This window comes from Carcharhinus amblyrhynchos, chromosome 22, assembly GCF_965287045.1.
Source record: "Carcharhinus amblyrhynchos chromosome 22, sCarAmb.v2.hapA, whole genome shotgun sequence".
Taxonomy (NCBI): Eukaryota; Metazoa; Chordata; class Chondrichthyes; order Carcharhiniformes; family Carcharhinidae; genus Carcharhinus; species Carcharhinus amblyrhynchos.
Window position 1 is genome coordinate 25,028,332 of NC_137345.1, and position 12,293 is coordinate 25,040,624.

At 41.4% G+C, this 12,293-nt stretch overlaps 1 protein-coding gene across 2 annotated transcripts in view; it reads left to right on the plus strand.

The window, feature by feature from the left end:
* Window positions 1-12,293, plus strand: part of LOC145356832 (chemokine-like protein TAFA-5) — a 324,795-nt gene that overhangs the window by 1,596 nt on the left and 310,906 nt on the right. The window lies entirely within an intron of this gene.

Consider the following 12,293-nt stretch of genomic DNA (forward strand, 5'->3'; position numbering starts at 1 on the left):
CCTGACAACGGGAAACTGACACATAAATATGCAAGTCACTCATGTCCTGTGAATGAATGGACGTGTGGTCCCCCCCCCCCCCCCATTCAAAAAGGAGGGGTGCGGGGTCAAATAATCACGCTGTCCTTTTTTTCTCAGATCTTCACACACAAGCGAAATCCTCCTGGGGGGGTGGGGGGAAATCTGAGTTAAAGGCAGAAACTGTTGGAAGCAGTAAAGGTTTCAGGTGGATGACCTTTCCACGGGATTCACGTCCTGTTCAGGGCACTTGGTCGTGGATGGTAAACACTGCCTTTCCCTCTCCGCCGGGTGCTGCTGAGCATTTCGAAGTGTGTTATTTACTGAGTTGGGTCTTTCTAAAGAATCTGTTGCAGTCGCAACACTCGATTCCAATCTCTAAGCCTCAGATGCCGTGTGGTGTAGCTGAGGCTGGTTTCGAAGCTTCCAGGATGTGCAATAACATGCAAGGGATTTTTGCCTTGTCACAATTTCGAATCGTCTTTCGTACAGAAACAAATTGAAATGTTTTATTTAACCCCCCCTACTGTATGTTACAAGTGGTAGCCAAGGATAACATGCATGAGTTAGAACAGATTCCCCTTCACAAGGGCAAAAGAATAGAACTTCCTAAGCAGAAAATGCTGGAAAATCTCAGCATATCTGACAGCATCTGTGGAGAGAGAATAGAGCCAATGTCTGGAGTCTAGATGACCCTTCCTCACAACATCCATAGTATTTTGCTTTTATTTTAGAATCATAGAATCTCTACAGAACAGAAGGAGGCCATTTGTTCCATCGAGTCTGTACTGACCACAGTCCCATCCAGGCCCTGTTCCTGAAATGCCACAGACTTACCCTGTTAATTCCCCTGACAGTAAGGTCAATTTAGCATGGTCAATTTAGCATAGCCAATCAACCTAACCCTCACATCTTTGGATTGTGGGTGGAAATCGGAGCACCCAGAGGAAACCCACTCAGGCATGCAGGGTGGGGGGGGAACATTCAAACTCCACACAGACGGTGACCCAAGGCTGGAATTGAAGCAGTACTTGCCATTGTGCCGCACGTTGAATAGAATTTCCTAACTATCCTCTTGGGCTTCCTTCCGGGTAGTGGGATGAGAAATTTAAAAACAATGTTCAAAGACACAAATTTTACCTACAATGTATAACCAGTAGAACTATAAATTGATGAATAGTTCAATAGTATAGATTCAGATAGAATCAAGTTCCATCTGCATCTTGCATTGGAAAAGTACCTGCCTGCCTGAGATTCCCAGCTAAAATCCTACAAGCAATCTCCTTACTTTCTTGATATGATGCATGTATGCTGTGCAAGAATATGAATATGTTTGGCATGTACACATTACTACTGCTTTATGTTTTGAAAGCAAGCAGCAGCAGAAAGAGAATGCTATAGCTGCCACAGAGTCTCCCAAGTTTGCCCATCCCGTACATCTCTCCTTCATGGAGAGTGCCTGCAGCAATCTGCTTCGACTTCCCGTAATGCAGCTCTGAACTGATCAGCAGAGGGTGCACAAAAGCAGTGTGGGTTGACTGTCTAATTTTATTTTCCCAAACCAAAGAACCGCTGCACCTCAGTAAGCGCTGTTCCAGATAGCCTCCAGCGAGATCAGAAATTCAGTCAGTGTTAAACTGATGGGACTGAGACATGCAGTGCCAAACAAATGCCAAATCCAGTGACATGCCATGCTGCTGGAGACTGAAGGACTGTGGATTCTCTTTTTAATGCAATGTTTGTAAAGGTTGATTAGAAATCCAGTTTGTGGCACAGTCAACTGCATATTCCTGAGCTACTGAAAGACGTTTTCAAGGACAGTTGAAATAATATCTAGGATCTGATGCTTGGCCTGTGTTTTTTTTAGCTTCACGCAGTTTTGCTGAAATGCAGTGCTTTCAGTGAAATAAAGATTATAATGAAGTCCTGATTTGTAATGTTCTGACACAACATTATAAAATGCACACATAATCAGAAGCTTGAGCAATAAAGAGTTGAGTACAGTTTTGACAGATTTGTTTGTTGTGCTTAAGGGAGGGTGGGGGAGTACTGTCAGTTTCTAAATAGACCCAAAGATGCAGCTTACTATAACAGCAAGACTCTCCTATGAAGGGAGGAGGTGAGCGGATTCTTTCCAGAGAGCTGTCTGTGATCAGGGTCGGAGGAGAATGAGGTGAATGATCTTGATTGGACAGCACCACACATGGGCATGGTCTCACTCTATAGAATAGTTCCTCCTGTAGGCTGTGGTTGTGCATTAGAATTGATCTTATCTGGTCAAAAAATCTCGTGCTATTCCACCTCTTCTGATGAACTAGGAGACTTGGAAACAATATACATTCAAAAGGGTACAAACAAGGAAACTAACAAGTGAGCTTGTTTTGCAATGGGATAGAAACTCAGGGTTATTAGATAACCCATAGGTTCAAAAAGTTATTCATTTCTTAGAAATGAGAGAGGACTTGCTGCAAATATCTACCCAGTACTGTGTTTTGAGTGACGAGAAAAAACATCTGTTTTGCCCCTTAATGGATGCAAAATTATTTATCTAAAAGGTGGAATTTGAACTTATTCAGGAATATCATAACATTCCTACAGTGCAGAAGGCTATTCAACCCTTCGAGCCTGCACCAAAAACAATCCCACTCAGGCCCTTTCCCTGTAACCCCACATATTTACCCTGCTAATCCCCATGACACTAAGGGGCAATTTACCATGGCCAACAACCTAACCCGCACGTCTTTGGACTGTGTGACGGAACCAGCGCACCCCGAGAAAACCACGCTAACATAGAGAGAATGTGCAGACTCCATACAGTTGGTGACCCAAGCTGGGAATCAAATCTGGGTCCCTGTGAGGCAGCCGTGCTGACCACTCTGTCACTAATAGGATGGGATTCACTAGCAAGTTTGTGTGCTTAAGTTGTACTCTTTGGGAAAAATACCACAGAACATCTCGGTGTTCTGCACAGTATTTCGCTTTGCCTGCAGTTGCTTTACATTTCCAATGTGGATACAAATGTTTTCCTTAGAGCAGAGTTGCTGAGGGGGGACCTGATCGAGGTGTATAGAATTATGAGGGACATAGGGTAGCTAGGGAGGGAATTTTTCACCTGGGGATCAATAACCAGGGGGTATAGATTTAAGATATGGAGCAGACGATTTAGAGGGGATTTGAAGAAAATCTTTTCACCTAAAGGGAGGATGGTGGGAATCTGGAACTCACAGCCTGAAAGGGGATAGAGGCAGGAACCCTCACAAAATTCAAGAAACATTTAGATGAGCAATTGAAATGCTACAGTATAGAAGGCTAATGGACCAAGTGTTGGGAAATTGGATTAAAATAGGTAGGTCCTTCAAGACTGTTGTTTACATGATGGGCTGAAAGGCCTCTTTATGACTCTAAGTATTTGGGCAGGAGAAACTGAAGTCTGTAAAGAAGCTTCAATACTTTTTTTACATTTAAGAAAATAGTTCCAAAGTAATGTCGTGAAGGGATGCAGTTATCCCTTCTTTAACCAAAGTTTTCATTGCATCAACATCAGTTTTTGAAGCATAAGGTTTCAAGAGTTTTCTTGAAGAAATGAACGTAGAATATTCCTTATACAGAGCTCATCAGAATGAGAAATACTTCTGTTCTGAAGGAGGATCTGAGTGACAACTCAGCTGAACTCTCATTTCATGGCAGTTAATTGTCGCTGGAAATTGCATTAATATTAACACCCACAGGTTATTGGTAAAAGAATTATCAAGGTTACATAAGCAAAATAAAATTTTGCAGAAGTCCCTGTTTCTAACATTGTCTCAACAAAGTGATCTTTATATGCTCCCATTTATCTTCGAGCATTCACGCCGGAGCGGGAAGGTCTGGGATTAGGCATCTATCATTCTTATTTGGCCACAGTTCTTTTGTGATCTAGAGTGGCGAAGGTGCATGTAGGAAGAAATATGACTGTAGCTTGAAGAAATATGGCAAAGACTGTACTGATATTCCCCAAAAGTAAAATATTCTTTGTTGTTTAAGCAAGATACAGGAATGAGTAGGAAGAAACATAGAAAATAGAAGGCAAAGTAGGCCATTCAGTCTTCAAACCTGTTCTACCATTCATTTTGATCATGGCTAATCATCAAATTCAATATCCCTTGATACCTTTAGCCCCAGAGCTATATCATTTTTTTTCTTGAAATCATGCAACATTTTGGTCTCAACTACTTTCTGTGACAGTGAATTCCACAGATTCACCACTCTCTGGGTGAAGAAATTTTTCCTCACTTTAGTTTACTTCTTATCCTCAAACTATGACCCTTACTACACTTAATAGACTGAACGTCTGTGGCCAATGTTGTGCAACTATTTTTCTCTTACCAACAATGGACCAATTGTTCCTTTAGTGACCTATCAATGGCATTTAATGATCACTAATGTATTGTAGGACTGGCCATGAGTATTTCTCCTAGCTGCCATTAATCAAACAATGTTTTTGAGTTTGAAAACTTTTGTTTGTTGGTCACGATATTAGCATGGGTTAATGGTTTCATGCTGTTTTGGACCATAATGCAAGAACTTTGAGTGGGAGAGCCTAGCTAGACTACTTCTTGATAAATCTTAAACCAACATCTCCCTCCAGAATCATAATTGTTTCCTGATCTCAGTTATGCTGCTCGCTGCAATAGCAACAAGTCTACCACCACTGGTGTAAAATTTATTCTTCATTACTTCAGTTCATATTCCTGACTTATTAATTTTTCTTATTTGTAAGTAATCACTTAACTTTTCCCTCACATTGACCTAAAACTCTTATATTCAAATTAATTTCTCATCAGCTTTGATTAACATGGCCATTTTCCAGTTGTGTTAAGTCAATGGGAAAATATTTCCATTTATTAATTGCTTTGGTGTTTTTTTTAATGGAACAACCCACTAGGTGACCACCCTTCAGTAACTGTAATAAAATGAAAAGAAAAGGTTATTTACATAGATTTCACAGTAAAAATACTGTCACTATTACAGAGATAAGAAATATCAGATCAGGTAGATCTCCTTTTGGATTTATAAAATATTTCCCCAAGCATATTCCAGATACTAAAGTCAAATATATGCATGTTTCACTTAGTTATGTAAAGCATCACATATTATTTCCAAATATTGATTAAAATAGTTTCTTAATATATAATGATGTGAGGCATTGATCTTACCTAACTGCAGTCTCATAATGTAGTCAATCTAAACCGAGACAAGTTGCCATGCCATTTTAAAACAATTTAGAAAACAGTAATTTTTTTTAATACTATTCATTCGTGGGACATGGATGTTGTTGGCAGGCCAGGATTTATTGCCCAGTTACTCTTGTTCAGAGGCAGTTCAGAGTCAACCACATTAGTTTATACAACAGACTTCTCACTCAGGCGGGAAGACTTGATGTCTACAGGTGTTTCTGGGTCATTGGTAGTAACTTTTTTCTTATTATTTTTGTTACTTCTTTTGAATTTGTACCACCAATTTACATTTCAAGCCAATTCAGGTTAATATGTCCACAAACTGTTAGGTTTATATTAGACCTAGTATTAGCATAATCATAATTTAGTTAAATATACCAAAGTTGCACTGTAATAAATTGAAAGCAATTGCAAGGAATGCATAGTGTACATCTACCATATAAATAAATGGCTTGTCAAATTTCTTAAGCTGTAAATTCTTGAGTCATTAACTGAATAACAGGCAAGAAATGTTGAACAGATGTTAACTCCATACAGCTGATATTATGATGATCAAGGTGTACATATAGTGCATTGCTTCATAACTACATGGTCATCAGATTGAGTTCCAGTGTTGCCTGTCATCCATATCCATGTGCCTTCTATATAAATGAGTGAGTTGTCATTGAGGGGGTGGGGTGCAAATATATCCTCCTAACATATTCTTTAATTGTCACTTAAGGTATATAGCTGTAGTGTCTGTATTGAAAAGCTCAGACTGATCAGTTCTCTTACATTAAGTATTTTTTAATGCAACAACTGGCTGTACAAGAGAAGTATTAGGAGTTTCAAAGACAAGAGTAAAAACAGCTTTAAAAAATGGTGATTTCCATTTGGTGCTGGTTTTGAATTTGTAAAGCTTAAATCAGTGGAAATATTTTATATACACTTAAGATAATGGCATATTTGATTCAAACAGGCTCATATTTTGGTGTTATCACATTCCATTCACATCTACAATACAGAATTCCTGATCCAAGCATTACATTCATAAATAGCATTCTTACTCAGACATCAGATTTTTTGTTTTGAAAAGTGAGATTAAAATAGACACAAAATTACATTGGTCAAGTTACAGTTAAAATTAGTCACAAACATAAAATATTCCAAGAATCAGTGCAATTGGGCAGCATGATAGGACGTGTTTCTTTTCTTTCCGCTGAAATATATTGCTGAAAGTATTTAAGAATGAAGGAGTTTTATTGCTCCTGGAACATAAGTTTATCACCAAAATAAATACATTCATCTATCTGCGAGTAACCTGATTTTGAAATTACTGTGCATGATTTTTAAAAACAAGCACACAGGACTGTTCAGTACTTTTATTGGTGTACACGCGTCAGTTTCTTGGCAAATTAAATATTTTTGACACGCAAAAGCTTTGAAAATGTGTCTGCTACTTCCTGTGCACCAAAGATAATCCAATTTGAAGGGCCTTCCAGTGAAATGCTGCCTGGAGAGTGTGGCTAATTTAATGGGTAGAGCCGGATCCCAAATTGAATTTTGAACGGTGTAAAAAAGATCACGGTGAATAAAAATGTGATGTTTTAAATTCCCTAATCTTTTGTGCTAATTTGGCTGAATCCGCCTAGATTGTGCTGCATTTTACAAATGTGAACAGACAAAAACTCTGGTATGCATTATTCCACACCCGTATGTTCAGCAGATTAAATTCTGTCAATTTCCTAACAATGTTGGCCTTGAGGTATAGAATAAGTTAGACTATAAAATCTTCTTCCCTCAGGCGTATGTTGTGTTAACTGTTCTTATGCTCTGGATTGAATTGCTGAACGAAAATTGTGCTGGCCTGACTTGTGATGTGGTTATTTTTATTCCATTCCGAGCATCACTAAGTGCCACCAGCCATAACTGTATGAAGAGAGCAAATTCTTTTAAGAGACTACTTTACAAAGACCAATTTTCAGGTGGGGACCCTGTCAACATACAATGTGCACTTGCAGGCTGGAAAATCTGATGTGTAACTCCTTGCACATGACGGCTACTTAATCCATGTTGAGCATATTCTTTGACTTTTATACTGACACTGCTCTCACACGTTTATTAAGGACTTTAAAACTATGCAAAATGGATAATTTCATGGCCAGACTGCTCATAATTCTGTTGACTTGGTCCATATAAAGTTGACAATATTGGGAAGCTATTTCCTGGTTTTTATAAGATTTGGATCAGGAAGGTGTGAAATTTTTCTCATTGGGTTTATGCCTTCTGTTTATATTTTTCTGCATTTTTTTTCTGTTTCACGTTTTGTTGTTTACCTGGCCTTTGCTTTCTATTTTTAGAGCGGCATTTTCAACTGTGCAATCAAACACGTTTGTCCCTCCCCCACTACCACTCACCTTGACCCTGGTTGTCCCTGGGACAGTGTAAAGGAGTAGTGCCAGGGCACTGCTCAGCCATGTCCCTCACCAACCAAGGGCGATAGTTTAGAAGAATGAGGGGAGATCTAATTGAGGTGTACAAGATGACAAAGGGGATTGCTAAAATAGATATGGAGGGGGTGTCTCCCCCTGGTACGGCAATCTAGAACAAGAGGTTTGAGGCTGAGGGGTGGCAGATGTAAAACGGAGATGAGGAGAAATGACTCCTCTCAAAGGGTCATGAGTCTGTGGAATTCACTACCCCAGAGATTGGTTCTTGCCAGGACTTTGAGGAAATGTAAGAAAGAGATGGACAGATTTGGAATTAGTGAAGGTTTGAGGGATTAAGGGGAATGGGTAGGAAGGTGGAGTTGAGGCCGAGATGAGATCAGCCATGATCGTATTAGGCACAGAACAGGCCTGAGGGGCTGAATTGCCTTGTACTGCTCTGAGCTTTTATGTTCTTCTGTTTTCACCTCTGTGCCTTCAGTGTGGTCATGATGACTGGCTTCCGTCTTTGGAAAATGTTGGGCATATGTGGAAGCCAGTGGAGTTTCCTCTCGATATGACTTCACAGTGGCGGCAGGGAGGATTTGAAGTGGCCCAAAGCAACAGTGTAAAGCTGTTTAGGTTCGCACCCATTCTGGGCATGAACCTGACTGCGTCATCAGGAAGGGCTTGGGAACATTGCGCTTTGTAATCTCGCTGGCACAAATTCTGTTATGGCCCTCTTGTGAGATTTAGTGGCCATAACCGGTTTTGCAAGCACGGTGAGTGGGTCTGAACAGTTGTGTCTGTTAGCTCTGTATCTCTCCGATTTCCAGAACCCTAGGTTCTTTTTCTCCATTGTATACTTAAGACTTAACTGCAATGAACTCAGTGGGTGAGATGTGTTATTCATCTTGGCCACATCAATCATAACTTTCCCTACTGAAAGCTGGCAGCACCATATGTGGACACGAGTGAAGGGCATTATTGAAGGAATTATGGCTTTCCAGATCTCTACATTGAATCCTTCATGAGCAAAAGATCTGTCCCACAGGGTGTAGTTAATATGTGCCAATCTGCACTAAATCATGCAACTGAATGTCAGTTTTCCTGGCAGTACTCATGATTCATGCATTTTAAGGCAATGTACCATGCCCATATTATTAAAACAGATGGAACAAATGGCTGCTAAGTGGCTATAGGTATCTTTTCAGTCCTGGTTCGTGATCTGATTGATAAGGCACATGTAGCCATACGGACCTTTGAGGAACCTACAGTTGGCATGCTGAAAATATGTCTACGCCAACCAAGGGAATTTTGCATCAGAGCATCAAAGATAAGGGTGTGATACATGTTATTTTCATTGAACCATAGCATCCCTACAGCTCAGAAGAAGACCGTCCAGCCCCAATCGAGTCTGCACTGACTACAATCACACCCATCCCCCATCCCCATAGCCCCACATATTTACCCTGCTGGTCCCCCTGACGTTAAGGGGCAATTTACCACGGCCAATCAACCTAACCTGCACATCTTTTGGACTGTGGGAGGAAACCGGAGCACCCGGAGGGAACTCACGTCATGTGGTGAGTTTTTAGCAATGGCAGTTGATGGTAGACAAAAGAGGATAATGCAGAATATATTGTCTCGTAATGTCTAATGGATGACCCATTCAGTTAAACTGCTGATTCACCAAACAGTGCTGATTATAAGTGCACGATGAACCATCCCAATATGTAAGTTCCAACATTAGCCCCTCTGACAGCAGAGCTGTCGTGAGTGCTCATCCTTTTTATCTGCTCATAATCTGCTCCATCAAGAGTCTGGCAAAGTTTAAGAGAAGTTAATTTAGTCCAAGTAATTGTTATTTGTGCCATTTATATTTGTTGCCTGGTAGTTCTTATTGGTGAGACTACAGTTGTTTGTCACCTGAAATGTGTCTTATTCATTCTGAGTGTTTCCTCAGTGAGGTGGCTGGCTGATGTCTGTCAGCCTCTCCTCTTCAGATTGTGTGGCCTTGTGTCTCTGTGTATTGATGCTGCAATTGTCTGCAATGACATTGCTGCAACAACTGGTCAACTCTTGTCACGTTCTCACAGTTTGCTTGTTGGTAGTTGGGAGAATTTTGTAAACATGATGTCATATCGTCTTGACTATTTTAATTTGAGCCACATTGCTGCTGCTACTGAGCATTCCCTCTGCACATTCATAGCTTGAGGTGTGCCACACATGGCTGACCAGGTGTCTCGCCCACTTTTACTGTCAGCCATTGGTGTGATTTTGAATGCACTTACATATTGTTTGGTTGCTGGTTTATTTCTACTGGTTACCATTCCAATTCTACATGTTTTTGATGCTTTCCATGGTTATTTTAAGTTTCAAAATTTTACAGGGAGTTGGGTAGCAGGTGCTGAAGGTTTCTTACAAACCATTTGCGTCCAGACTTGAATAGATTCAACCCCAGGTGGCCACACCTTGGGGACCAGCATGTTTTCCTCCAAGGGATTAGGTGTAAGCAGGAACTTCCCTCCTCCTTTACTCAGTTCCTGCTTCCAGTTCTGCACCAACAACTCCTTCAAGCGGGAGGAAAGTGTGTCAGAGAGTGTTGGATGATGTGCCTGTCATGGTTGAATAGCTGCTTGTGTGTGCAGTGTGTGAGATATCATAGAAACATAGAAAAACTACAACACAATATAGGCCCTTCAGCCCACAAAGTTGTGCTGAACAGTCCCTGCCTTAGAGATTATTAGGCTTACCTATAGCCCTCTATCTTACTAAGTTCCATGTACTTATCTAAAATAGAGTCAGTGTAAAGCTTGCAGCAGTGATGCGTGTCAGATGGTGAGGTGAAGCCAATGAATGTCAGGTATGAGTCCTGATTGACAGAGATTATGGGCATGATTTTCCTGCCCCGTCATGCTAGTTGGGTGGCACAGTGGGATGGAGTATAAACGGAAGGCTGAAAATCTGATTCCTCTCCGGCAGGTCGCTATTCTCCCAGGCCAATTTTTTACAATATAATCAAGGCTGATTTTAATATTTAAATTAGGGCATGAATGTCTTTAGGGAACTTTGGACACCATTGTCTGGGCTCACTTGGATTTCCAACCTCATTGGTGAAGGTTCTCACCAGCTGGGAATCACGGCTAGTCCCCAACAATGGGGTAGTGGCCTTGCCGGAGGGACCTGAGGCCATTGAGACCCCCCTGCCCCTGGGAGATCGGAGGGGGGGGGCAGTGCCCCTTGGGCACTGTCAACCTGGCACCTTGGCACTGCCAGGCTGGCACTGTGGTGCAGTGTGCACTGGGCAGGGCCTGAGGGGGCCTGGCCTCATGGCAGTGGGGGTGGAGGGGGGGCTGGTGGGGTGAGATGAGGGGGACTCTGCTTCGGAGAATGGGAACTACCGATTCGGAGGCTGACGATGTCTAGAGAGGGGGATGTCAACCCTATCTGTCCGATGGCCCCTGAGCGCACTATTACCGGCCTCTCTGGCAGCTTTAGGCTCCATTTCTCTGTGTGAATTTGCCCAACAGCCTCTGTATTGCACAGAGTGCCATAAATTCATGAAACTCAGCTCGCCACTCTGAATTTTTTGGGGAAAAGCATCCCTTATAAGTAGGTGAATGATGAGGTTGTGGTGAATTTTATTTTGAAGCTAGTGATGCAGTCAGTAGGTATATAGCATTTAAAGATGCATTCGTTGACCTTGATCACCTGTGTGAGTTCATTAAGTGACTTCTGGCGCTCTACGATCCTTAGGGATAAACTTGGGGCATTAGTTTCAGTGGCAACCTGTTCCCACTTTTCACCAAATATCTAATGGGCCTGCAGTTCTCTTGTGGGTTTGGGATACCACTTCACTTTTCCATTTCCTGTACCAAGACTTCGAGTGCAGCATTAAAAATATCTTAGTTGTCTGCTCTCTCATTGTCAGCTGTTCTTTATTCTTTACCTTAGTCAGGTCCAGTAGCAGAACCACTTCCATATCTTGTTCCAACTACTTTGCAGATCCTCTTTAAGTAGTACAGGCTAGCTGTCAATAATATAAAGTTACTAATGATATTGGGCCCCCTACTGATGTGAGAAGCCAGTGAACAGCATGGTTAGTGCTGGCTGTATGCAGAAGTTGTTATAATGAGCAGTCAGCGCAAAGTTGGCACACTGCCTGTATTACATAGAATGGACATTATTAATTGAACATTGTAACCCCTCACGCTCGTTTTTGGAAGTTATCCAGTTAGAACACCTCCCCCCACCCACCCCCACAACTGTGTTTTACGATGGAGTAATTATGTACAAATGCCGCTAATGAACTCCTCCACATTTGCTGCCAAGTTTTTTTTCACAGTAACTTCATTGAAGTGTTAATGTAAGCCTACTTGTGACGCTAATAAATAAACTTTAAGTTTCGCAAGGTGCTTTTGCAATCTAATTGCACAAGACTTGGCACATTGAAACCAGTGTTTTTTAACACGCAGGTCCAAATGAGGAAAGATACGAACTGGTCCTCAGCCTCTGGATTCCCGATCCTCTGTTACCACTTTGAACGCACTCCTCCTCCTACATAATTCACCTATTTGATCCCTCCTCAAACTGACTTTCGAAATCTGCAAGGACGGATGTGCATATGCTGATGATTGTGACCAATTTAGGC